This window comes from Vicia villosa, linkage group LG2, assembly GCF_029867415.1.
Source record: "Vicia villosa cultivar HV-30 ecotype Madison, WI linkage group LG2, Vvil1.0, whole genome shotgun sequence".
NCBI classification, from domain to species: Eukaryota; Viridiplantae; Streptophyta; class Magnoliopsida; order Fabales; family Fabaceae; genus Vicia; species Vicia villosa.
Window position 1 is genome coordinate 23,410,748 of NC_081181.1, and position 25,412 is coordinate 23,436,159.

The window sequence follows — 25,412 nt, forward strand, 5'->3', positions numbered from 1 at the left end:
TCATATGGAGATGTTCTAGGACTTTTTGGAAAGCCCAAGATGTCTTCTTCAATCCACTTTGGAACATATTTTTTATTTGGAGATTTTATCTTGATGATATTGCTCCTGACAAAAAATAGCTTTTTGCGATCTTCTGGAAGGACCTGTAATGTATTGGCTCATATCTCTTATGCGGAAGCATTTCTTGACCTTGGGCCCAACATCAAAGTTGTAGAGAATAAAATTTACTTGAGAATGAGCTTTGGTTGAGGAATTTTTGAGAGAGTATGAGAGAGTTACGATCAGTCAAAGTTGGGTTGACTTTTAGTTCAAAACCCTAAATTAGTAACTTGGACATATGATGATTTTGGAGCTTTCCTTGATAAATAATGATCAAACCTTGATAAAATGATGAATGAAACTTCAAAATGATAATGTTGACAAAAAATAAGGAACTTTGACTGCAATTTGACCATAGTTTGACTTTTAGGTCAACCAGTCGATTGTTGATTGTTTGGGCCATTGAGTGAGCAATCTTTTGAATCAGGGTTTGAAACTTGGCATGAGGGTACTTTGAATCATATGAGAGATTATGGAATTCACTTGAGGTATCAGAAGTTCAAATTCCTTGATTAAATTCGAAACCCTAATTTAGAGGCTGTTGTTTAGGAGAGAGATTGCATGCTTCCTTCTTGTGTATCTTTGAGCATTTGAAAGTCAGATGGACTGAAATATGGATAAATATGTTGGGCAAATTTTGGGGTATGACAAAGAGGAGACGGTCAATCTATTTCTTATGGCACACCAAAAGAAGAAAAAGAATGTAAGTCACCTCAAATAAAATAGCATTGATAAAATGTCTTATTCTGAATTACAAAAAGCCTTTGATAATCTACATCAAGAAGCTAAGGAAGCTTTCAAACGCTTGGCTTCAAATAAGAAAATCTTTTCATACCTTGAGAAAAAGGTTTCCGATTCCAAGAAGGAATTAGAAACTCTTAAGGATTCTATGATAGAGGCTATCAAAGGCAAGAGCGAAAATGACAAGGAATTTTGGTTTAAATGGGGTGGATGTGAGTCTTGTCACATTTGGTAAAGAGAGGCTAGTACTCTCAAAACCAAATTAGACAAAGCCTCACAACCCAAAGTTACATTTTCTATTAATCAATCACATTTTAGAATATGATTAATCCTTATCAAAAATACACATATGTGATGAAAGATCAATTAAGCAAATTTAATGATCATACAAACTTGGCTTATCTATATTGTTGCAAAATGGGCCATACTATTAGGAAATATCATTTTAGGAGATTCTTGGTTCCTAAAGGCATTTTCAAATGGTTCCCCAAGAGCAACCCTTGTGAAGGATAGAAAAACACTTAGAAAGGGGGGGTTTGAATAAGTGTAGCTTTAAAACTTGTAAGATAAAAACAATTTGCACAATGATTTTTATCCTGGTTCGTTGTTAACTAAACTACTCCAATCCACCCCCTTGGAATGATTTACCTCACCTGAGGATTTAATCCACTAATCACACTTGATTACAATGGTTTTCCACTTAGACAACTGCTAAGTCTTCTAGAGTATCCTAATCACAACTTGATCACTCTGGGAACAAACTGCTTAGACAACTTCTAAGACTTGCTAGAGTATACTGATCAACAACCTGATCACTCTAGTTCTTACAACTTAATGTAAACAAATTCTTTTAAGAGTTACAATGCTTCTTATAAAGCTATTATCACAACTGTGATTTTCTCTTAAGTTTAAGCTTAAATCTCACTAAGATATTACAACAGCAATGTAGTGAGCTTGATGATGAAGTTTGAGAGCTTTTGAATTTGAACAGCGTTTGTGCAAGTTGGTTCAGAGTTCGTAACATAGCTTCTCATCAGAATTTCATATTTATAGGCACTTGAGAAGATGACCGTTGGGAGCATTTAATGCTTTGCGTATTCCGTACAGCATTGCATTTAATGTTTCACTCTTTTGTCAACTACCTCGAGCCTTGTTTCCGCTGTGTCTACTGACGTTGCCTTTAATAGCTTCTAACGTTCCTTTTGTCAGTCAGAGTAGCCTGCCAGTCTAGTACTTGCTTTTGATCTGATGTTTGTGTAAACAACATTTGAATATCATCAGAGTCAAACAGCTTGGTGCAGAGCATCTTCTTGTCTTCTGACCTTGAAGTGCTTCTGAGCGTGATACCGTGAGAACTTCAGTGCTTCTGCTTCTGATCTCAAGTTCTTCTGATGCTTCCATAGACCCATGTTCTGATTCTGTTTGACCATCTTCTGATGTCTTGCCAGACCATGTTCTGATGTTGCATGCTGAACCTTCTGAGTCAGTGCTTCTTGCGCTGATTTTGTGCATACTCTTTGTATAATTCCTGAAATGGAAATTGCATAGTATTAGAGTACCACATTATCTCATACAAAATTCATATACTTGTTATCATCAAAACTAAGAATATTGATCAGAACAAATCTTGTTCTAACAATCTCCCCCTTTTTGATGATGACAAAAACATACATAAATGATATGAATTTGCGATCAGAATATCAGACGGCTAAAGACAATTACACAGCTATAGCATAAGCATATAAACATAGTGTGTGAATATGTCTCCCCCTGAGATTAAAAATCTCCCCATGAGATAAATAATCTCCCCCTGAAATAAATACTGGAAGAATTTTAATAAATAAAGGACTTCCCTGAGTATTTTCCATTTCAGTTGAGACGATCACATATGCTTAGATCTTCAGAACATTCACAGATTCTGATTCTTGCTTCCATAGGACAACTTCAGAGCTTGAATTTCTTCTTGAATCATTGCATGCTAGATTGTATCAGAACATTGTTGAATGTACCAGAGCATCAACAGAGCATCTTTACATCCTGAAATGTTACAGAACAAACTAAACGACAAAAGTCAGCATGAATGAATCAGAACATAGAATATGTTTCAGAATATGTAATATGTATCAGAGCACACAAACATAATGTTGCAGAGCATATTTTGTAACTTAAAACATGCATCAGAACATATAAGGAATAAGAATGAAAGCATATTCTATCATCAGAATATCAGAACATTCTTCCTTCTTGCTTCTGATCTTGAAGCTTTATAGCACTCAGCTTGCTTCAATTTCCATGAGCTTGATTCTTTACATAATTGCTTTTCCCCATGTCTTTGCTTCTCATTTTGAGCTTTAAAGAGGATCTTCAATTCCTGCAAAACAACACTCAAAGACATAGAACTTTGCAAGTTCTGTTAGAAATGTGGAGCCTTTCTCCCAGCAACTGATAAAATAAATCAGATCATTTATCACATTTTTCTCCCCCTTTTTGTCACAACATCAAAAACATAAAAGATTCAGATGAAAAAACAAGACAAATACTAGAAGAAAAGGATAATTTCATTGATAGCACAGGAAAAAGATTGTCAGAAGTACAAGAGGGCAAGGGAAGATGCATAGAAAAACAGATGCAGCAAAACAAAAGAAAACAATCTAAGACTCAATGACTAAGATGACCCTAGTTTTGACATGATCTTGGCCAGCATATCATGAATCCCATTGTTGCTCTCATTCTTCCTCTCCATGAAAGCACGAAACTCAGCGTTGATCGATCTCTGCTCATCCTGGTTCTTCTGAATCACTTCCAGAGTCCTTGCGAGACGAGAAGGTTCATTAGAAGAAGCTTCACAACTTCTTTCCAGAGGGATGGCATTATGATCCGTAGCTTCCAAAGTCAGATCATTTGCAGGATTTTCCTCAACAAAATGGTTTCAGCAACATGATCTTCAGCATCTGCTTCTTCCATAGAAGCATCTCCATACTCTGCAGCAGGAACTTCAGAATCTCCATTCTCAAGGCCTGAAGAATGGCAGCCAGATTCCTAGGAGCAGAAGGACCTTCAACTTCTGGCGGGTCAACAACTTCTGGAATGACCAAGCTTGGGTCTTCCTCAGAAGGATTTTCCCTCAGAAATTCAAAGAGAGTCCTGAAGTCTCCAATCAGAACAGGATATTGAGGTCTCCAGACCACAATCTCCCTGCAAGGGTTAGCTTCCATTGCAGCAGCAATTCTTGCTTCTTCCAACTCATCCACAAACCTCTTCTCCTCTACAGCAACCCTGTTTCTGAGGGGATGATAGTAGATACCATTATCACCCTCCAGAAGATAACCAGCAAAACCAGGGCCAGCAGCCACTAGTCTCTTCTGAACTCCCATAGCTCCTACTTGAAAATCCTGGCGAAAGCTTCTCCAGAGGTTTCTTGTAGAAACATCATCAAGACCATTGAAGAAAGCATCCTTCAAAAAGTCCAGTCTGCTCATCACTTCATTTCTGAACAACTCCAGGTAGATATGGGGTTCAGGTTCAGGTGGGTTGAAGGTGAATTTATAGTCAGGGTAGAGAAGGCAGTATGGGTTAGATTTTCTGGTAGTTAGGGGATGGGATAGAGAAGGTGGAGGTGCAGTGTTTGAAGAAGATGGGATATCTGTGGGGATGATTGAGGAGGAAGAAATATCTGTGATTGGAGTAGGTGAGGATGGAATAATTATGATGGGGGTTGATGAGGATGGCTTATTAGAAGGAGTTGGGGGATGGATATTTAATGGTGTAGGGTTTAAGACAGGAGTAGAAAGAAAAGGTGGAGGAGGATTTGGTATGGTGAGGGTGTTTTGTGGTTCAGAAGGAGGTGGTTGGATAGAAGTTTGAGGTTCAGAAGGAGGAGTAAAAACGTGCCTGGAGACACGAGCAGTTCTGGAAGCACGAAGAGATTCTCTGATTCTCTGCTGCTGATATTCTGGAGTGTTCACCTTGTCAGGATCATAGGTGACCCTCTGCTTCTTGGCTTTCTTGGCCTCATCTTCTTGAGCCTTTCTTTTTAGCCTAGCTTCTTGTTTCTTCTTATCCTTCTTCTGAAGATCAGCCCGTGACAGAAGCACTCTACCACGAATCCATGCAGGATCAATATCAGATTGTTTCCTAACAGAATCTTCCAAGTGATGCTTGACAGCCTTATGAAGTTCTAAATGAAACAAAGTTGCAAAACCTTCAACAGGAACTCTCCTAGACGGAATATCTGGAAAGCTTGTACCAACAGAAGATACCTTCTGGATGAGATCAAGTCTGAACAGATCAACACCGTTGAAGACAGAACCTTGAACAGCTCCAAGAAATTGGGACGCTCCAATGGTCCTAATAGAATCCAGCAAATTACTTTCAGTCAGAATATCAGAGATCATTCTGGCGAAAGGAATAGTGTTTCTTGGAATATGAGGATACTTCTCCCTTTCTTCCTCTCTAGACTCTACTATAGAAGTCTTCAGATTCTCAAACAGAATGTGAGAGATGTTGAGTTCCATCTTTCTGCCAATGCAGAAGAGAGTATACTTGTGATCAGGACTGATGTAGGCGGAGGAGGAGAATAACTGCTTCCTGTGGTGAAGAGAACCCAGGAATATCTCAGCCCACACTTGATAAAACGGCCTTAAAGTACCAGTTTTATGAGATTCAATCCCGATAGCATGAGAGATTTGTTGTTCAAACTGAAACCAGTTAACCCTTCTAGGTTGAGGGCCGGTGCAACCTTCTTCATCATCCAGATTGTATAGCTTCCTGATTAGCTTTTCAGTGATAACAACTTCATGCCCTAGCACGAAGGAAATGATGGCAGTTGGGGTAACCGTTGCATGTACCCAGAAGTCCTTCACCAGTTCAGGATAAATTGGTCCAACCAATCTATCAAGATAGTTTGACCATCCTTGTGCTAGTATCCGAGCATCACACAGGAAACCATTTGCTCTTAGATTATCGAAGTCTACAGCGGACTCACAAAGAACTTCCAGTTCGTCAGTGGGTATCATGCAAGTCTTCAGAGGGGCATACCCATACTTTCTTAAAAGAATCTGAGTAGAAGTAAGTCTTTCTGCCGGGCTTGATGAACTTGATGATGAATACATGATGATTTTGCTTGGTTTCAGATCACAAACTAGGGTTTGAAAGAACGAATGCAAAGAGAGAGATGCACAAAAGGAGAGAGAGTGAAAAAGATGAAATAAAGATGAAGCGGGTTATTTAAACGGTTTGAAAAGAAGAAAAATAAAATAAAATAAAAAGAAAACTGTTTAAATGAAATGATTACAGAAAAACATGACATCAATATGCATTTAATGAGAAATGACGTTAGGAGAGATAAAGTGACAAAATGAAATGATTTGCACAATTACCTAGGGCGGCGTCTCCTCAACTGCACGCATGCTTGTCCAAAAATAGTGAACACGTGTTCATTTTCTGGAAAGACTGGTGACAGCTGTTTTACTTTAAAAGAGCTTCTGAATTGACAGCTTCCCGAAGTACTCTTCCTTTCAATTCTATCTCCAGCATAGTCAGCATCACAGAATCCTACTAAGTTGTATTCTTTAGATCTTCTGTAGACTAAACCAACGTTAGTAGTACCTTTCAGATACCTCATAATTCTCTTAACAGCAGTTAAGTGAGATTCTCTAGGATCTAATTGGAATCTAGCACACAAACAAACACTGAATAGAATGTCAGGTCTAGAAGCAGTTAAGTATAGAAGAGATCCAATCATACCTCTGTACAACTTCTGATCTACCTTCTTACTTACCTCATCCTTACCTAGAACACATGTTGGATGCATAGGAGTTTTGGCTTCTTTGCTTTCAGAAAGATTAAACTTCTTCAGAAGTTCTTTCACATACTTCGTTTGATGAACATAAGTTCCATCAGAGGTTTGGTTGATTTGAATCCCAAGGAAATACTTGAGTTCACCCATCATACTCATTTCAAATTCAGCCTGCATAGACTTAGCAAACTCCTTTCTAAGTGAAGCATTAGATGTTCCAAAGATAATATCATCAACATAAATTTGACAAATTAAAATATCCTTCTTAGATTTTTTACAGAAAAGAATCGTGTCCACTTGTCCTCTAGTGAAACCATTGTTCAGAAGGAAAGAACTTAATCTTTCATACCAAGCTCTGGGAGCTTGCTTCAATCCATACAATGATTTCTTAAGTTTAAAAACATGTTCTGGAGACTTAAAGTCTTCAAAACCAGGAGGTTGGTGGACATAGACTTCCTCATCTATATAACCATTTAAGAATGCACTCTTAACATCCATCTGATACAGAGTGATGTTATGTTGAGTGGCAAAAGAAATCAATAAGCGAATAGATTCTAACCTGGCCACTGGTGCAAAGGTTTCTGTATAGTCAATCCCTTCTTGCTGACTATATCCCTGAGCCACCAGTCTGGCTTTGTTTCTTATCACTTCTCCCTTCTCACTGAGCTTGTTTCTGAACACCCACTTTGTACCAATGATGTTGAATCCTTTAGGTCTAGGGTCCAAATCCCATACATCATTCCTTGTAAACTGATTTAGTTCTTCTTGCATGGCAATTATCCAGTCTGGATCTTCTAGAGCTTGATCAACAGAAGTTGGCTCGATCAAAGAAACAAGACCTAATTGACATTCTGCATTGTTCTTAAGGAATGCTCTTGTTCTGATAGGATCATCTTTCTTTCCAAGGATCACATCTTCTGAGTAAGCAGAGGTGAGTCTAGAAGATCTTCTGACTGTTGGCTCTTCAGAAACTCTGAGATTCTCTAAAGATGCAGCAACTTGATCTTCTGATTCTTTGCTTCTGAGACTTTCAGCTTCTGGAGCTTTGTTTCTTGGTTCTACAACTTCTGATATGTCAATATCTATATCTGCAAAATTCTCAAACTGCTTTGGCTTTTCAAGACCAAGCTTATCATCAAACTTGATATTGATTGATTCTTCTACAACCAATGTTTCAGTATTGTATACTCTATAGCCTTTAGAGCGTTCAGAATATCCAAGAAGAAAACATTTTTGTGCCTAAGAATCAAACTTACCAAGATGATCTTTAGTATTCAGAATAAGACACACACATCCAAAAGGATGAAAATATGAAATGTTGGGCTTTCTGTTCTTCCACAATTCATAAGGAGTCTTATTTAGAATAGGTCTTATAGAGATTCTATTCTGAATATAACATGCAGTGTTTATTGCTTCTGCCCAGAAGTGCTTAGCCATATTGGTCTCATTGATCATGGTTCTGGCCATTTCTTGCAGAGTCCTATTCTTTCGCTCTACAACTCCATTTTGCTGTGGAGTTCTAGGGCAAGAGAAATCATGGGCAATACCATTTTCTTTGAAGAACTCCTCAAAGAATCTGTTCTCAAATTCGCCACCATGATCACTTCTGACCTTTATGATTTTGCACTCCTTCTTAGATTGGATCTGAGTGCATAATTCAAAGAACACTGAATGAGACTCATCCTTGTGTTTTAAGAACTTTACCCATGTCCAGCGGCTATAATCATCTACGATGACTAATCCATATTTCTTCCCTCTGACAGATGCTGTTTTGACTGGTCCAAACAGATCAATGTGCAGAAGTTCTAACGGCCTTGAGGAAGAGACAACATTCTTAGATTTGAATGCAGGGTTGGAGAACTTGCCCTTCTGACATGCTTCACAAAGAGCATCTGATTTATATTTCAGATTTGGGAGACCTCTGACCAGATTTAGTTTGTTAATCTGAGAAATCTTTCTCAAACTAGCATGTCCTAATTTTTTGTGCCATACCCATTGCTCTTCAGAAACAGACATAAGGCAAGTCACCTTCTGCTTCTCAAGATCTGAAAGATCAATCTTATAAATGTTGTTCTTTCTCTTGCCTGTAAATAGGATTGAGCCATCCTTCTGACTTACAGCCTTGCAAGACTTTTGATTGAAGATTATGTCATAACCATTGTCACTTAATTGACTTATGGACAATAAGTTATGTGCTAATCCTTCTACAAGAAGTACATTAGTTATGGAAGGAGAGTTACCAATACTTATGGTTCCAGAGCCAATAATCTTGCCCTTCTGATCTCCTCCAAACTTGACTTCTCCACCAAACTTAAGCACCAGGTCTTGGAACATAGACCTTCTTCCCGTCATGTGTCGCGAGCACCCAGAGTCCAGGTACCATGACATTTTGTGCTTTGCCTTCTTTGCTGCTAAGGATATCTGCAACCGAAATTATCTTCTCCTTAGGTACCCACAATTTCTTGGGTCCTTTCTTGTTAGTTTTCCTCAAGTTCTGATTGAACTTGGGTTTAGCATGATAAGTAACAGGAGGAACAGCATGATATTCTTTGGGTTTGTCAGCATGATATCTTTTAGGTTGTGTCACATGCTTCTTGGTGTGTGTTGTGTTAAAACTCTGTGCATGTGATGTGAGCTTGATATCATGTGAGTGGCCATATTTGAACTGATCATATAATGGCTTGTATGTGATTTTCAAATCATCAACAGGTTCAAATTTATGTGAGGTATCACCCTCATAGCCAAAGCCAAACCTTTTGTTTCCAGAAACACCATATATCATAGAAGCAAGATGACTTCTGCCAATACTTCTAGATAGGAACTTTCTGAAGCTCGAGTCATATTCTTTCAGAATATGATTGAGACTAGGAATGGATTTTTCTGATTCAGAAGGAGATCCACTATCTTTGGATAATTTTAAAACTTTTTCCTTCAGTTCAGAATTTTCCACTTCCAGCTTCTTAGTTTCAAATTCAAATTGCTTTTTCAGCTTTTTGTATTTGATACTAAGATGAGCCTTGAGTTCCAGAAGTTCAGTTAAACTGGAAACTAACTCTTCTCTAGATAGTTCAGAAAATACCTCTTCAGAATCTGATTCTGATGTAGATTCTGATCCATCATTCACTGTAGCCATCAGTGCAAAGTTGGCTTGCTCTTCTTCAGAGTCTGATTCAGATTCAGAATCATCCCATGTTACCATAAGACCTTTCTTCTTATGAAACTTCTTCTTGGGATTATCCTTCTGAAGTTTTGGACATTCATTCTTGAAGTGTCCAGGCTCATTGCACTCATAGCAGACGACCTTCTTCTTGTCGGATCTTCTGCCACCAGAAGATTCTCCTCGTTCAAACTTCTTTGAACTTCTGAAGCTTTTGAACTTCCTTTGTTTGCTCTTCCAGAGTTGGTTTACCCTTCTGGAGATCATGGACAGTTCATCTTCTTCTTCTGATTCTGATTCTTCAGAATCTACTTCTTCAGTCTGAAAAGCGTTAGTGCATTTTTTAATATTAGATTTTAATGCAATAGACTTACCTTTCTTCTGAGGCTCATTGGCATCCAGCTCTATCTCATGGCTTCTCAAGGCACTGATTAGCTCTTCCAACGAAACCTCATTCAGATTCTTTACAATCTTGAATGCAGTCACCATTGGACCCCATCTTCTAGGTAAGCTTCTGATGATCTTCTTTACATGATCAACCTTGGTGTAGCCTTTGTCCAGAACTCTTAATCCAGCAGTTAGCGTTTGAAATCTTGAGAACATCTTCTCAATATCTTCATCATCCTCCATCTTGAAGGCTTCATATTTCTGGATTAGAGCAAGAGCTTTGGTCTCCTTGACTTGAGCATTTCCTTCATGGGTCATTTTCAATGACTCATATATATCATAGGCAGTTTCCCTGTTAGATATCTTCTCATACTCGGCATGAGAGATAGCATTCAGCAAAACAGTCCTACATTTATGATGATTTTTGATAAGCTTCTTTTGATCATCATTCATTTCTTGTCTTGTAAGCCTTACGCCAGTAGCATTCACTGGATGTTTGTAACCATCCACCAGAAGATCCCATAAGTCACAATCTAAACCAAGGAAGTAACTTTCCAGTTTATCTTTCCAGTATTCAAAGTTTTCACCATCAAATACTGGTGGTCTAGTATAACCATTGTTACCATTTCCATTGTATTGCTCAGCAGAGCCAGATGTAGATGTAGGTGTGTTTGTTGGAATTTCACCAGCCATCTTTTACTGAAGCGTTTTTCTCTTCCTGAATCTTTTCTAAACACGGTTAAGTGCTTGCACCTTAGAACCGGCGCTCTGATGCCAATCGAAGGATAGAAAAACACTTAGAAAGGGGGGGGGGGGGTTTGAATAAGTGTAGCTTTAAAACTTGTAAGATAAAAATAATTTGCACAATGATTTTTATCCTGGTTCGTTGTTAACTAAACTACTCCAGTCCACCCCCTTGGAGTGATTTACCTCACCTGAGGATTTAATCCACTAATCACACTTGATTACAATGGTTTTCCACTTAGACAACTGCTAAGTCTTCTAGAGTATCCTGATCACAACTTGATCACTCTGGGAACAAACTGCTTAGACAACTTCTAAGACTTGCTAGAGTATACTGATCAACAACCTGATCACTCTAGTTCTTACAACTTAATGTAAACAAATTCTTTTAAGAGTTACAATGCTTCTTATAAAGCTATTATCACAACTGTGATTTTCTCTTAAGTTTAAGCTTAAATCTCACTAAGATATTACAACAGCAATGTAGTGAGCTTGATGATGAAGTTTGAGAGCTTTTGAATTTGAACAGCGTTTGTGCAAGTTGGTTCAGAGTTCGTAACATAGCTTCTCATCAGAACTTCATATTTATAGGCACTTGAGAAGATGACCGTTGGGAGCATTTAATGCTTTGTGTATTCCGTACAACATTGCATTTAATGTTTCACTCTTTTGTCAACTACCTCGAGCCTTGCTTTCGCTGTGTCTACTGACGTTGCCTTTAATAGCTACTAACGTTCCTTTTGTCAGTCAGCATAGCCTTCCATCTTGTACTTGCTTCAGATATGATGTTTGTGTAAACAACGTTTGAATATCATCAAAGTCAAACAGCTTGGTGCAGAGCATCTTCTTGTCTTCTGACCTTGAAGTGCTTCTAAGCGTGATACCATGAGAACTTCAGTGCTTCTGCTTCTGATCTCAAGTCCTTCTGATGCTTCCATAGACCATGTTCTGATTCTGCTTGACCATCTTCTGATGTCTTGGCAGACCATGTTCTGATGTTGCATGCTGAACCTTCTGAGTCAGTGCTTCTTGCGCTGATTTTTTGCATACTCTTTGTATAATTCATGAAATGGAAATTGCATAGTATTAGAGTACCACATTATCTCATATAAAATTCATATACTTGTTATCATCAAAACTAAGAATATTGATCAGAACAAATCTTGTTCTAACACCTTGTTTCACTCACACACAAGGACCCAATGAAAATTGGGTACCTATTTCTCTTGTTTGATATTATAGGTGGAATGTCTTGAGTCCTCCGAGAGAAGATGGTTTCTCGATAGCGGGTGCTTAAGATATATAACGGGTGACTTGTCCTTATTCTATGACTTCGTGGCTAAGAAGAAAGGATTCATGACCTATGGTGATAACAACAAGGGAGCAATACTCGACAAAGATAATGTAGGTAATCCCTCTTCTACTACTATCTCAGACGTCCTTCTAGTTGAGGGTCTTAAACACAATCTTATTAGCATTAGTCAATTGTGCGACAGAGGATACTCAGTGTCTTTTTCAAAAGAAAGTTGCATAATTAGAAATAATGATAAGAAGGACGATGTGTTTAATGTCCTGAGGGTTAACAATGTATATATGCTCGACCCAAATGAGGTATCCATGACCGAGGCTAAATGTCTTGCCACTATGAGTGAAGATTCATGGTTTTGGCATAGAAGTTTAGCGCACGTCAATTTTGATTTGTTAAATAAAATCTTTTCAAAAAACTTAGTTGTTGGACTACCCAAAATAAATTTTTCCAAAGATCACTTATGTGATGCTTGCCAAATGGGGAAGCAAACAAGGATCTCGTTTAAATCAAAAAATATTGTTTCCACATCGAGACCCCTTGAACTTCTTCATATGGACCTCTTTGGACAATCTAGAATAAAGAGTCTAGGTGAGAACTATTATGGGTTCGTCATAGTCGATGATTTCTCTAGGTTTTGTTGGACGATTTTCCTAGCAAGCAAAAGCGACACCTTCTCCGCATTTGAAAAATTTGCCAAAATGTCTCAAAATAAGCTGAACACTAACATTGTCACTATCCAAAGCGATCACGGAGATGAATTCGAAAATCATAAATGTTTTGTGAGAAACATGGAATTAATCATAATTTTTCCGCACCTCGCACTCCACAACAAAATGGAGTGGTGGAACGTAAAAACTGTGTTTTGGAAGAACTCGGAAGAACTATAATTAATGAATATGGGCTTCCTAAATATTTTTGAACCGACACTATAAATACGGCGTGTTATGTTTTGAATAGGATTCTAATCTGTCCTATTCTAAACAAAACCCCATATGAGCTTTTAAAGGGTAGGAAGCCAAACATCTCACACTTCCATGTTTTCAAATGCAAATGTTTTGTTCTAAATAATGGAAAATAAAATCTTGGTAAATTTGATGCAAAAGCGGACGAGGGTATCTTCCTAGGATACGCTCAGTCTAGTAAAACATATATGGTATACAATAAGAGGTTACATATAGTTGAAGAATCCGTACATTTCTCTTTTGATAAGTCTTATCCGAAATCCATCGGAAAAGGTATTGTGTTTGATGGTGCAGGTATCTCATCCAAGAGAATACTAAAAGATCTTGAGGCTAAACTAGATGAAGAAAAAGATTGCCTCTTACTAGAGAAAGTTGAGGAAGAATTTGATCAAGCACTCGAAAAGAAAGTGGAAGATCACCCAAGTGATAAAAGTGATCTACCTCTTGAGTGGAAATCATCAAAGGATCATCCTAAGGAAAATATTATATGAGACATTTCAAAAGGGGTAACAACACGGTCAAAGATAAGTAACTTCTGTTATTATTATGCTTTCGTCTCTCAAATTGAGCCTAAAAACTCGAAAGATGCTTTAGTCGATGAACAATGGTACTTAGCTATGCAAGAGGAGCTAAACTAATTTAAGAGAAATTAGGTTTGGGATCTTGTCGCCCCCTCTGCGAGACCATCGAGTAATTGGCACAAAATGGGTGTTTAGGAACAAACTAGACGAAAACAGTATTATAACTCGCAACAAGGCCCATCTTGTTGCTCAAGGGTATAGTCAAGAGGAAGGGATCGACTATGAGGAGACTTACACTCCGGCCGCCCGACTCGAAGCCATACTAATGGATGTTGATAGCTTATGCATGCTCACAAGACTTTAAACTATATCAAATGGATGTTAAGAGTGGTTTTTTGAATGGTCATATTAATGAAGAAGTGTATGTCTCTCAACCTCCCGATTTTGAAAACTTTGATTATCCCGACCATGTCTATACGCTTTAGTCATTCCTTGTACGGTCTTAAACAAGCTCCTAGAGCTTGGTACGAGCGACTGAGCAATTTTTTGATTAATCAAGGTTTTTCAAGAGGAAAATTAGACACAACTCTATTCATTAAGAGACACAATAAACACTCTATATTAGTTCAAGTATATGTAGATGATATTATTTTTGGGTCTACTAATATGACTTTAGTCAAGGAGTTTTCTAAGCTTATGCAAGGAGAGTTCGAAATGAGTATGATGGGCGAACTAAATTACTTCCTTGGACTTCACATAAAGCAACTCAAGGAAGGAACCTTTGTAAGCCAAACCAAGTATTATCAAGAACTTCTAAATCGCTTCAACATGGCAAAATCAAAGGTCATAGACACGCCAATTCCTACCGCTATAAACCTTGATCGGGATGAGCATGGTAAGCCGATTGATGCAAAAAGGTATAGAGGTATGATCAGTTCCCTTTTCTACCTTACCTCTACTCGTCCTGACATCATGTTGTGCGCTAGGTATGAATCATGTCCTAAGGAGTCACATTTAAAATCAGTCAAGCGCATACTTAAGTATCTTTGTGGTACAACTAAGTATGGGTTATGGTTCTCCAAGGGAAGTGATTGTTCCTTGGTTGGGTACTCCGACTCCGACTTTGCTAGTTGCAAGTTGGATAGGAAGAGCACTAGTGGCACATGTCATTTCTTTTCAAATTCCTTAGTGAGTTGGTGTTGCACCCCAAAATCTGCCCACCCTTTTCGAAAATTCGAAACTATTTCAAAAAAATTGGATTTTATAAAATATCGGGTTCATTTACATTGACATCCTGAATTTTATAAATATTTGATTTTTTTGTCTATTTTAAAATATAGTAGTTTACTCTTAAAATTGCTTATATTTTAATAAATAGAAAATGCTGGCCGAAACTTCATACACTTTCAATTGTCTTTTTATTTCAAATAAATAACATAGCTCAGTTGGTTAGAAAGTAAGGCTTGCAACCAAAAGGTCACGGGTTCAATTCCTGCTTAATCTTAATCTTAAGCATAATGTATGAGGTTGCGGTATCGTTTTCGTCATCCTCCCTCAAAAGGCATACAGCTTTAGCGGAGACATGCAAATGAAAGTAGATCTAATGATCCAAAAGTTCGTCCGTCTAGACGTCAGTCAGTCTTGTCATGACTAGGCATAGGAGCAGTGATCATTCCAGGAGTTTTATTTCCCCGTTATCGATTAGATCTTGAATCTTATTCCTCAATGTCCAGCAACGGTTTTTGTAATGTCCAGGAATGTTGGAATGGTACGCGCACCTCGCATTGAAGGTCCATGGGACTCTGAGTTAATTCCAGTCTATAAATAAGAGACTGTCCACCCTCATCTTTCAAGAACAATCCTAACAATCCTCACAATTTTTAATTCTCTCTCATTCCTAATTCTACAAACCTTTTTTACACTCTTTCAAAAACCTTTTTTTAATTATTTCTTTTGGCCAATGATGATACCTGAGGCCTCCCTTAATAATTTTACAATGTTCTTTTTGGCCAATAATTAACATATGAGGCCTCGTTTATTCCACCTTTTGAGAAAACCTCAAATTGTACATATTTTTTACTTTTAATCACTAAGCCACAGCAAATATAACCAAGCTTCTAAACATCATCAACATCATTCTCATAACGTGAACCCTGCAAGACCATACTTAAGATTTTGTTTTAAGGGTTAAATACATTTTTGCCCCCTGCCATTTGACCTCTTTCTGGTTTACCCCCCTGTAAAATTTTTTTTTGCAAATGCCCCCTTGCCATTACAAGATTCTATCATTTTGGACCTTCACCAGATCTGGCACATGCCAAGTGCCTATGTGTCAAGCTGAGTGGCATTTTTTTATTTTTCATTTATTTTTAATGCCACATAGGTTTAATGACATGCCACATATGCATCTGAGAATTATAAGTTTTACCCTAAAGTTCTTCATTTTGGTCCTTCCAATTTGACCTAGACGATAAATCACCATTGGAGTTGCTCAAGCTTGCTAAGTGGTTCGTTCACGCAAAACTGAAGTATCTCGTACCCAGTAGGAGATAGCAACTGAAGCGACGGTCATCCCTAGTCTCGAAATGGATCCGCATCCGAAGGTATGTGGTTTTTTTTCCCTTTATCCTTTCGTATTTCGTTCTTTAGGTTTAGGGATTTGCGTCTAATGTTAGCTCGTTACAGATTCTGGGTAAATTCAATGTTGTTATTCATCATGGTGGGGAGTTTGTTAAGGAGAATACTGTGTCTTACAAGGGTGGGGTTGAATCAAGTGTGTTGAATCAAGATATAGAACATTGGGGTATAGAAGAAGTGTCTGAAATGGTAATCGAATGGGGATACAAGAGAGATGAATTTAGGGTTTGGTCCAAACTTGAAGGTATAGATGAACACTTTGTTGAAATTAAGAGTGATGATGGAGCAATGGATGTTGCTATATTTGCTGTAGGTCACAACACTGAAGCACACATATTTGTGGAACATAACGTGAGAGACATAGGAGTCCATGTTGTAGAGCCTAAGTGTGTTGAGATGGGTCTGGGTAGGGATTCTAGTGATGCTGAAAGTGAAGATGAAGCAGCACATGTTAGGTTTGATGACTCAGAAGATGAGAGAACAACTGCAGTGGATGATGGGTTTGACTGTGTTGAAGCAGAAAAACCCAATATTTGCCCTAATCGAATTGAAGTTGGTGGGAAGTCCTACAGGTATAAGAGGTGTGCCTCAAAGAAGATGACACCAAAGAAAAAGCAGAAGATTAAAGCTGGAGCACCTGAATTATTAGCCAAGGAAATTAAGAAAAAGGAAACTGAAAAGATGGAAGAAGACATATATGAAAGTGATTATTTGGGTAGCTCTGATCCAGATGCATCTGAAGATGAAAAAATGCCAAAGTATGAGAAGTTTATGAAGGAGCAACTTGGGAAGGATTATGAGTTTAAATTGGGAATGGAATTTAATTCATTGGTTGATTTCAAAGATGCCATATTGAATGGTCAGTTCTGAATGGTAGGGAAATTACCTTTGTGAAGAATGAAAGGGATCGGGTAAGGGTAGAATGTAAGGGCAAATGTGGGTTTTTGGCTCTATGTTCCAAAGTGGGTTCCAGCAAGACATATCAAATTAAAACATGGGTGGGGACCCACAGTTGTGCTAGGGTTTTAAACAATAGGTGTGCTAAGTCCAAGTGGGTAGCAAAGTCTGTTGTAAACAAGATGCAGTCAAGTGAGAAAGTGAAGATATCTGATATCATTCAAGACATTAGGAAGACATATTCAATAGGGATTACACCAAGTAGGGCATGGAAGGCAAAGGAGATTGCAAAAGAAATTGTTGAGGGGGATGCTGTTAGACAATATGCAATGGTTTGGAGGTATGCTGCAGAATTAAAAAGAGCATGTGAAGGAAACACAGTGAAGATCAATGTAGAAAGACCCATTCCATCTATTCAGCCAAGATTTGGGGCTTTCTATTTCTGTTTGGATGGCTGTAAAAGGGGTTTCATTCAAGGCTGCAGACCATTTATTGGTGTGGATGGATGTCACTTGAAAACTAATTTTGGGGGTCATCTGTTGATAGCAGTGGGTAGGGATCCAAATGACCAGTATTTTCCACTGGCATTTGGGGTTGTTGAGACTGAGACCAAAGAAAGCTGGAGGTGGTTTCTACAACTGTTGATGGAGGACATTGGTCCAGATAGAAGATATGTCTTCATCTCAGACCAACAAAAGGTATTTCTAAATCTAAATGTATACTTGTTTTAAAATGAATTTGTTAAAATTGTTTGGATATTTGATTTGTGAAATCTGAATATATGCAGGGTTTGGTAAGTGTTTTTGAGGAAATGTTTGAAAGGATTGAACACAGGTTATGTCTTAGACATCTGTATGCAAATTTCAAGAAGAAATTTGGTGGAGGTACTTTGATTAGAGACCTAATGTTGGGGGCAGCTAAGGCAACCTATTATCAGGCTTGGGAAGAGAAGATGGCTGAGCTAAAGAAAGTTGATCCAAAAGCTTATGAATGGCTGATGAAGGTGCCTACAAAGACATGGTGTAAGCATGCCTTTAACATTTACCCTAAATGTGATGTGTTAATGAATAACATTTCTGAATCCTTTAATGCCACAATACTATGTGCTAGAGATAAGCCAATTTTAACTATGTGTGAATGGATTAGGAGCTATCTAATGAATAGGAGTGCATCTACTGTTACTAAGCTAGAAAAGTGGGCACATAGGATTATGCCTATTCCTAGGAAGAGACTAGATAAGGAGGTATTTATGAGTGGACAGTGGAATCCAAATTGGTGTATGAATGATCAATGGGAGGTGAAGCATGCCTACAATGGTCAACAATTTGTTGTTGATGTGGGTAAAAGAACATGTTCTTGTAGGTTTTGGGATTTAGTAGGTATTCCTTGCAGGCATGCTTTTGCAGCATTGGCCTATAGGCAATTTAAACCTGAAGACTATTTGGATAATTGGTATTCTAGGGAGAAATATGGAGAGACATATAGTGTTGCAATTAGCCCCATTAATGGGATGGATATGTGGCCACAAGTTGAAGCAGGTGACTTACTTCCTCCATTGTATAAGAAAGGACCTGGTAGGCCTAAGAAGCTTCGATTCAGGGAGCTTGGTGAAGGAGGTACAAGAATGAGGAGGGTTGGAGTAACATATAGGTGTACAAAGTGTGACAAAATTGGTCATAACTCAAGAAAGTGTAAGGCTGCAAGTCAAAATCCTGCTGCCTTGAAAAGAAAGGTACCATTCCATATGAATTTTTGGTTGTAATTTTTTTTGAAATAATCCTGTTATTAACCTGTTTTCATTTTCAGAGGAAGGCTCCTAGGAAGAAACCTGCAGTAAAAAATGATGCTGGTGAAGAAGTTGCAGACCCTGTTGATGAAGAGGTTGCAGACCCTGTTGATGAAGAAGTTGCAGACCCTGTTGCAGAACCTATAGTCAACAATGATGCTGATCAAATGGCTGATCAAATGGAGGAAGAAGGTCCTGTGGTCGAGAAAGATTACATGCCAAATGAAGTCCAAGGTCCACAAATAATCACTACTGCTGCCCCAAAGGTGGTGAAGAAGCTCAAGGTCAAGAAAAAATTGATTCTTGCTGGACAAAAGAGAACATGTAACAGGCTGAGGGTGCTGAAAACTTTGACTCAACAGGGACCTGGAAGTAGTGATAACCCTCTTGTCATCCAAGAGGATGAACAGGGTACATTAACTCAGGAGCATATTGAAGTTGGCTCAGACCCAAAGCTAGGGACTTGTATAAGGGCTATGAAGTCTTGGAGTGATATCTCTAAAAAAATAGGAACTCTGTTTGGTTGTGTATTGTCTATGTTAAGTTTATGTTTTGGATCAGTTTATAACATATGAACAATACTTTGTGCTGTTTTGATTATGTATTTGGTTGTGTTTTGGATATGTAACAATTATGGTGCTTATGGTGCTTATGTAACAATCATGTGTTTTCTGTTATGACATATGCACTTATGGTGCTTTTCATATTATGAAGTCATGATTATGAATTTGACATGCTATAAGATATGGTTTAGAGAAAAGTTACATGTTACATGTTAAATCATAACAACAGAAGTACCAAAATCATAACAACATTCAACTGAAAAGTTACATGTTAAAGAAACAGAAGTACACAACATTTGCAAACAAAATCCATTCTATTACATCAAGGCCATTACACCATTACATTGCAAGACCTGTATAGGTCAATGCATCGCGCGATTTTTTCCAGTTTTTTTTTAAAATTCTAATACAAATGAATGGTTATCCAAAATTCTTATCTGATTCATGTCTTCCCCACACGAAAAAAACCCCCAAAATCCTAAAAACTCCTCTCTCCCAAAGCAAGCCTTCATCCATGGCCTCAACAAGACCAACCAAGCGAAGGTTAGTGAAAGGAAGTGGCTCCACTCAATGAAATGATCCGATAACTCCTTTGTCTCTTCTCTCTGATGATTTAGTTGAATCTTATTTGGTATATTTTAGTAAGAGAGGGGTTATCAAGCAATTTGTAGTTCATAGGAAAACCCTAGGAAGATTGCACTTACCGGAAGTTGTAGATCTCTTAAGATTTCAAAATCTAGAAGTGTTTTTGGAAATTGATCATGATTACAATGAGGATTTAGTAAGAATGTTCTACAAAGGGTTACAAGGTACTTTTGAGGGTACCTCTTTTGAGTACAAAATGGAAAATCAAGTGTATTCTATTAACTTTGAAATCTGGAAGGATGCTGGACTGTTTCCCCCAAGTCCAGTGGCCGTCAAAATAACCGACATCCGACATGTTGCTGAATATAAATATAGGGTGGCCTTGAACTCTATGCTAAAGCGCCCTTATCCTGAAAATGTTGTCAATAGCAATTTCTTTCCAAAATCGGTCACTACTAGGATCTTAAAGCCACTTGATCGTATCTTACAATGGATTGTATCTCGCATTATTCGTCCCAAGAAGGGTGGATATTCATGTGTTGATCAATCTGAAGTGCACCTGGTATGGGTCATCAAAAATAGAATAAGGGTAAACTGGCCCTACTACATTGTGAAGCGTATGTTTGATTTGAACGAATCGGGAAGATGGCTTTGAGCTATGCATCCTTTATTCAACTTGTGCTCAATAAGGCAAACATTGGTGTTCCTAACCTTCCTTTGTTGAAAATTCATACTGATCAAGAATTCATTCAGAAAACCCTTACTATGACGGGTCATGTTTGGAATGGAAGCCAAGTACATATTTTGTGAGGAGCAATAATGATGGTCAACAAAGAGATGGGAGTGATGAGGAAAATGACATTGAGAACATAATGGGTGAGGGTGATGAGTCAATGGGCGAAGAAGAGGATGAAGAACAAGATGGTAACAATGCTCATATTGTGAACTTGCTGGAAGCTATGCGTCTCCAACAAGTTGAAAACTCAACTCATATGAATGAGCGTCTTTCCACCTTATATAACCGTGTTGCGGAACAAGGTGAACAATTTACTGCATACTCCACCCTTCAAGAACAATGCTATACCATGTTGTATGGAATGATGGAGGCTCAAGCCAACAACTTCAACACTTTCACCAACAACTTCATGCAACACTACCCCTTTCACCAACCTCAAAATCCACCATAACAAGAAGGAAATGAGAATGACCAAGACTAAAGCTATTTCCATGATTTTGTATCTTGCATCATGTGTGAACTTTGTTTTTTTTATGTGTTGCTTTGTAATTTTATGCATCCTTGCTTCTTATTACTTACTTTGTGTTTGTTGTAAGATGGAACATCGAGTTTATGCTCAAACTTCGGATGTGCTATTTATGTTATTTTCATATCTTTAATCTTTCTCTAACTTCTCTTTATGTGATTGTTTGTTAGAGTCATTGAATGCAAAGTTAATAATGAATTTAACAATGAATTCATCTATGTTTGTTATAACAAGTTGTTTGATCTCCTTTTTGATGTTATCAAAGGGGGAGAAGGAAATGATAGCTAAGGAATGGAAGCTAAAGAAAAGTCATGCAAATCACTTAAGAGAGTGCACCAAGATAGGGGGAGTGCTTATCTCTATGATATTGCTTTTTGTTGGCTCATATTGCTTATGGTTGTTCATATATAATGTGAAAGAGGGTGCATCAAGATAAGGGGAGAATTCTCCTTATGTCACTACGCTTAGCTCATTCCGTTTAAACATCACACGATTCATGCCTTGATAAAAGTTTGCTTGAGGCATAAGTACAAGTTTTGCCATCATAAAAAAGGGGGAGTATGTGAGGGCAAGGATGTGCTTTCAATGATGTCAAAACTTGCAATTCAAGTATGGATGTGTCTCAAACCAACAAGACAAAGTAGGAAGCATGAATAATCTCAAAATTGGCATTTTTGGTTGTTTAAGAGGTACAGGTCGACCTACACAGTACTCAGGTCGACCCACAGGTCCAAGACATGGCATTTTTGAAGATTGTGATTGTTCAGGTCGACCTATAGATACTTCACGTTGGCGCATGAAACTTAAGGAAAGCCACGGGTTTGCACAAGTCGACCCTCAGGTCAAATCATCCTGGAATCCACGTTGGGACAGCATGCGTCGACGCATGGCCCTGTTTAGGTCACACAAGGAACTTTGAGTGAGCCACGGGTTTGCTCAGGTCGACCTATAGGTCGACTCATGATATGCTCAGGTCGATGCATGAAATGCTTAGGTCGACGCATAATTTGTTTTGTTTTGCTTGCTGAAGCCACGAGTTTGCACAGGTTGACCCTTTCAGTTGCTCAGGTCGACCTGTCGCTGTGAAAAGCCGATTTTTGTTATTTTCTTTTTGATTTGGCTCTACATGACATATAAATGATTCATTGGTTATTTCAATTGAAAATAACAAGAAAAGTGAAATATAGACGCAAGGCTCTTATCATCTTTAACCTCTCGCTCATCGATTGACAATTACACATAACAATTTTTGTCAATCAAGGTGAGGATCGTGTATTGATAATGTTCGACGGTAGATTCAATTCTTGTTCGAGTTAAGAGATTGTGGGTTTTTCTTGAATAAAATCTGAGGGTTTTGTCCTCCAAGATCATTGGGATTTGGGGTTTTTGACGATTCTTCGCTTCATCAATATTCATCTGTGCTTAAGGGATTGAGGAATCATGGGTTTACTCAACAAGGTAGCAACAATTGGAGGATAGAGGAGGAAGAATCGGGGTCACGATCTTGGGATTAAATCAGCTGAGCCGAGGGTTTGAGAAACATTGGGTTCTTAACCTGGTAGCTACAACCGGAGGTTTAACAAAGATCAGTTACACACTTGGTTCATCTCGAATCAAGGGAAGAGAAGAACATTAGTTCAATAATTCTGCATTTTTGTAGTTGGTAATTGGTAACATTTTCCTTTCTTGTAAACACTTTGCATTCAATATTGAATATACTAATTCTAAGTTTAGAATTAGGGGAAGACGTACCCAAAGCGAGGACGACAAGAACTTCCTAAACAAATCGTGTGTCTCTATTACTTTATCGCTTGTTTACTTTAAGTTGCCTTAATTTGTGTTTGTGTGAACCGTTAGAGCTTGGTAACTTTTGTACACCAAGTGTTTGATAAAATCACTTACACACAAATTATTGTTGTTATTTGTCTATAAAGCATTGGAAGTAATATTCTAAAGTATCCTAACAAGTTAGCTGATAATACAACACGTTAGTTCATTTTTTTCATCATGTTGGTTTTAGCATATCCGGTCCTTCCAATAAAGGGTCGTTATTAGATGATTTTGCAAATCTGGGTAGCTTTCGCATTAAACTCTTTAAAAGCGCGAAAAGTAAACGAGGGATCTATTCAACCCCCTTCTAGATCCGTCACATCGTCTAACACTTACAAAAGCTTATGCAATCCATAAGAACAATCCTCTTGTGATTGACTAACAAATGATCAAGAGGACAATCCTCTCCTTGATCAAACCAAATGATTAAGAGAACAATCCTCTCTTTAATCAATCAACCCTTTCATCCAACAATCCTGGATAACAAGTCAATAATAATCAACAAATCTAGATATTTGTTTAAGTAAGAATGTATATGAATATGTATCAATCTATAGAGTGATCTTTCCTTCCAAAAGAGCAATTAATATGATAATATAGTACTCAATGTTTATGATTTATGATATGAATTTTTCTGAACTTGTATGACACACTAATGCAGAAAAAATCAATATGAAATTTTGAATGTCAATGAGCATTTAGTGTGAAAATCGAGAGAGTAAGTGTATATAATTGTAAATGGAAGAGGTGAATATGAAATCTGAAAGTGAGGGTATTTATAACCGCTTAACACCCTTCTAAAACAGTATAGAATCATGAAATGGTGCAATGGTCAAAGGGCGAATGAATATGGTCGTTTGGCTCTTTTGAAATACTGAAACAATGCAGTGTAATCGGTTATGAGAATTGGTGTAACCAGTTACACTGTAACGTTACACAAAAAATTTGAAAAAAAACGGGCCTGTAATCGGTTACGTAACCGATTACAGCTTATCACATACCCAATTCCAGTAGCACATAAAGGGAAATTTCAAGAGCGTAACTGGTTACACTGGGCACAAAATGAAATTATATATATATATGAATGTACTTGTGTGATGGTTAGTTATGTGTCTTTTGATATGCATGTGTTTGAATGTTTTGAGCATTATACTTATCATATTTTTGCATGCTTCTACCTTTAGTGAACACAATCCATGCTAAGTCCTTTGGCAAGAGTCTTGGATATAATTATGCAAGCTTCCATGAATGAGTGCCTTGATTCCTATTGTTGGTGATGTGTATTTAGAGGCTTTTCTCCACACTTTTTGATATAAGCACTTGATGTTAAACTTTGTCTTCATCAAAACTAAAACATGGAGAGTCTTGACTTCACATTGCATACAAGTCAAGATCAAGATAGGAGATTTATTTTTCTCAGCATTATTGTCGATTGGTGATTGTATGAACTCAAATAATATTTGTTAAAAGATAGTGGAAGAAAACCAATTCTAATGGGAAAACATGGAAGAGTAGAGTAGGCTCCTGCAAGAACGTTATAACTTAACCACTGTATATCCCAATGTACTCTCTCTCTCTCTCTCTCTCTCTCTCTCTCTCTCTCTCTCTCTCTCTCTCTCTCTCTCCCCCTCTCTCTCTCTCACACACACACACACACTCACACACATAAACACACACTCACACTCTTGCATTTTAATTTCGTAGGATATTGGATGCTTTATCAATTCTTAGCATATTTTATCGTTCAATTCTGTCGATAGCAATTTATTATGTAAGGTTAGGTTTTATTTGAACTGGTGACTAATTAAGCTTTAGTGCTGATTAAACTCTGGAAAATTAGTGACTTTAGAATCTGGTGTTAATTGAACCATTGTACATGACACATCTCATGTAATCTACAATTGTTCAATTAATCATTATTTGAACAATCTGTTAGATTTGTTAATTATGTATTTGTCAATGTGGTTGATTTCCAATAAATGCATAAGATCTCTAATTTCTCTTTAAGCCTTCCGCGTGCATTTTTTAAAAACCTCTGATTTTCTATTTTTGGACGGAGACTCATATATCTCGCAAACTTTTTCGCTCGATGACTTGGGTACTATAGTTCTATAGAGAATCGCTGAGGATGTGCG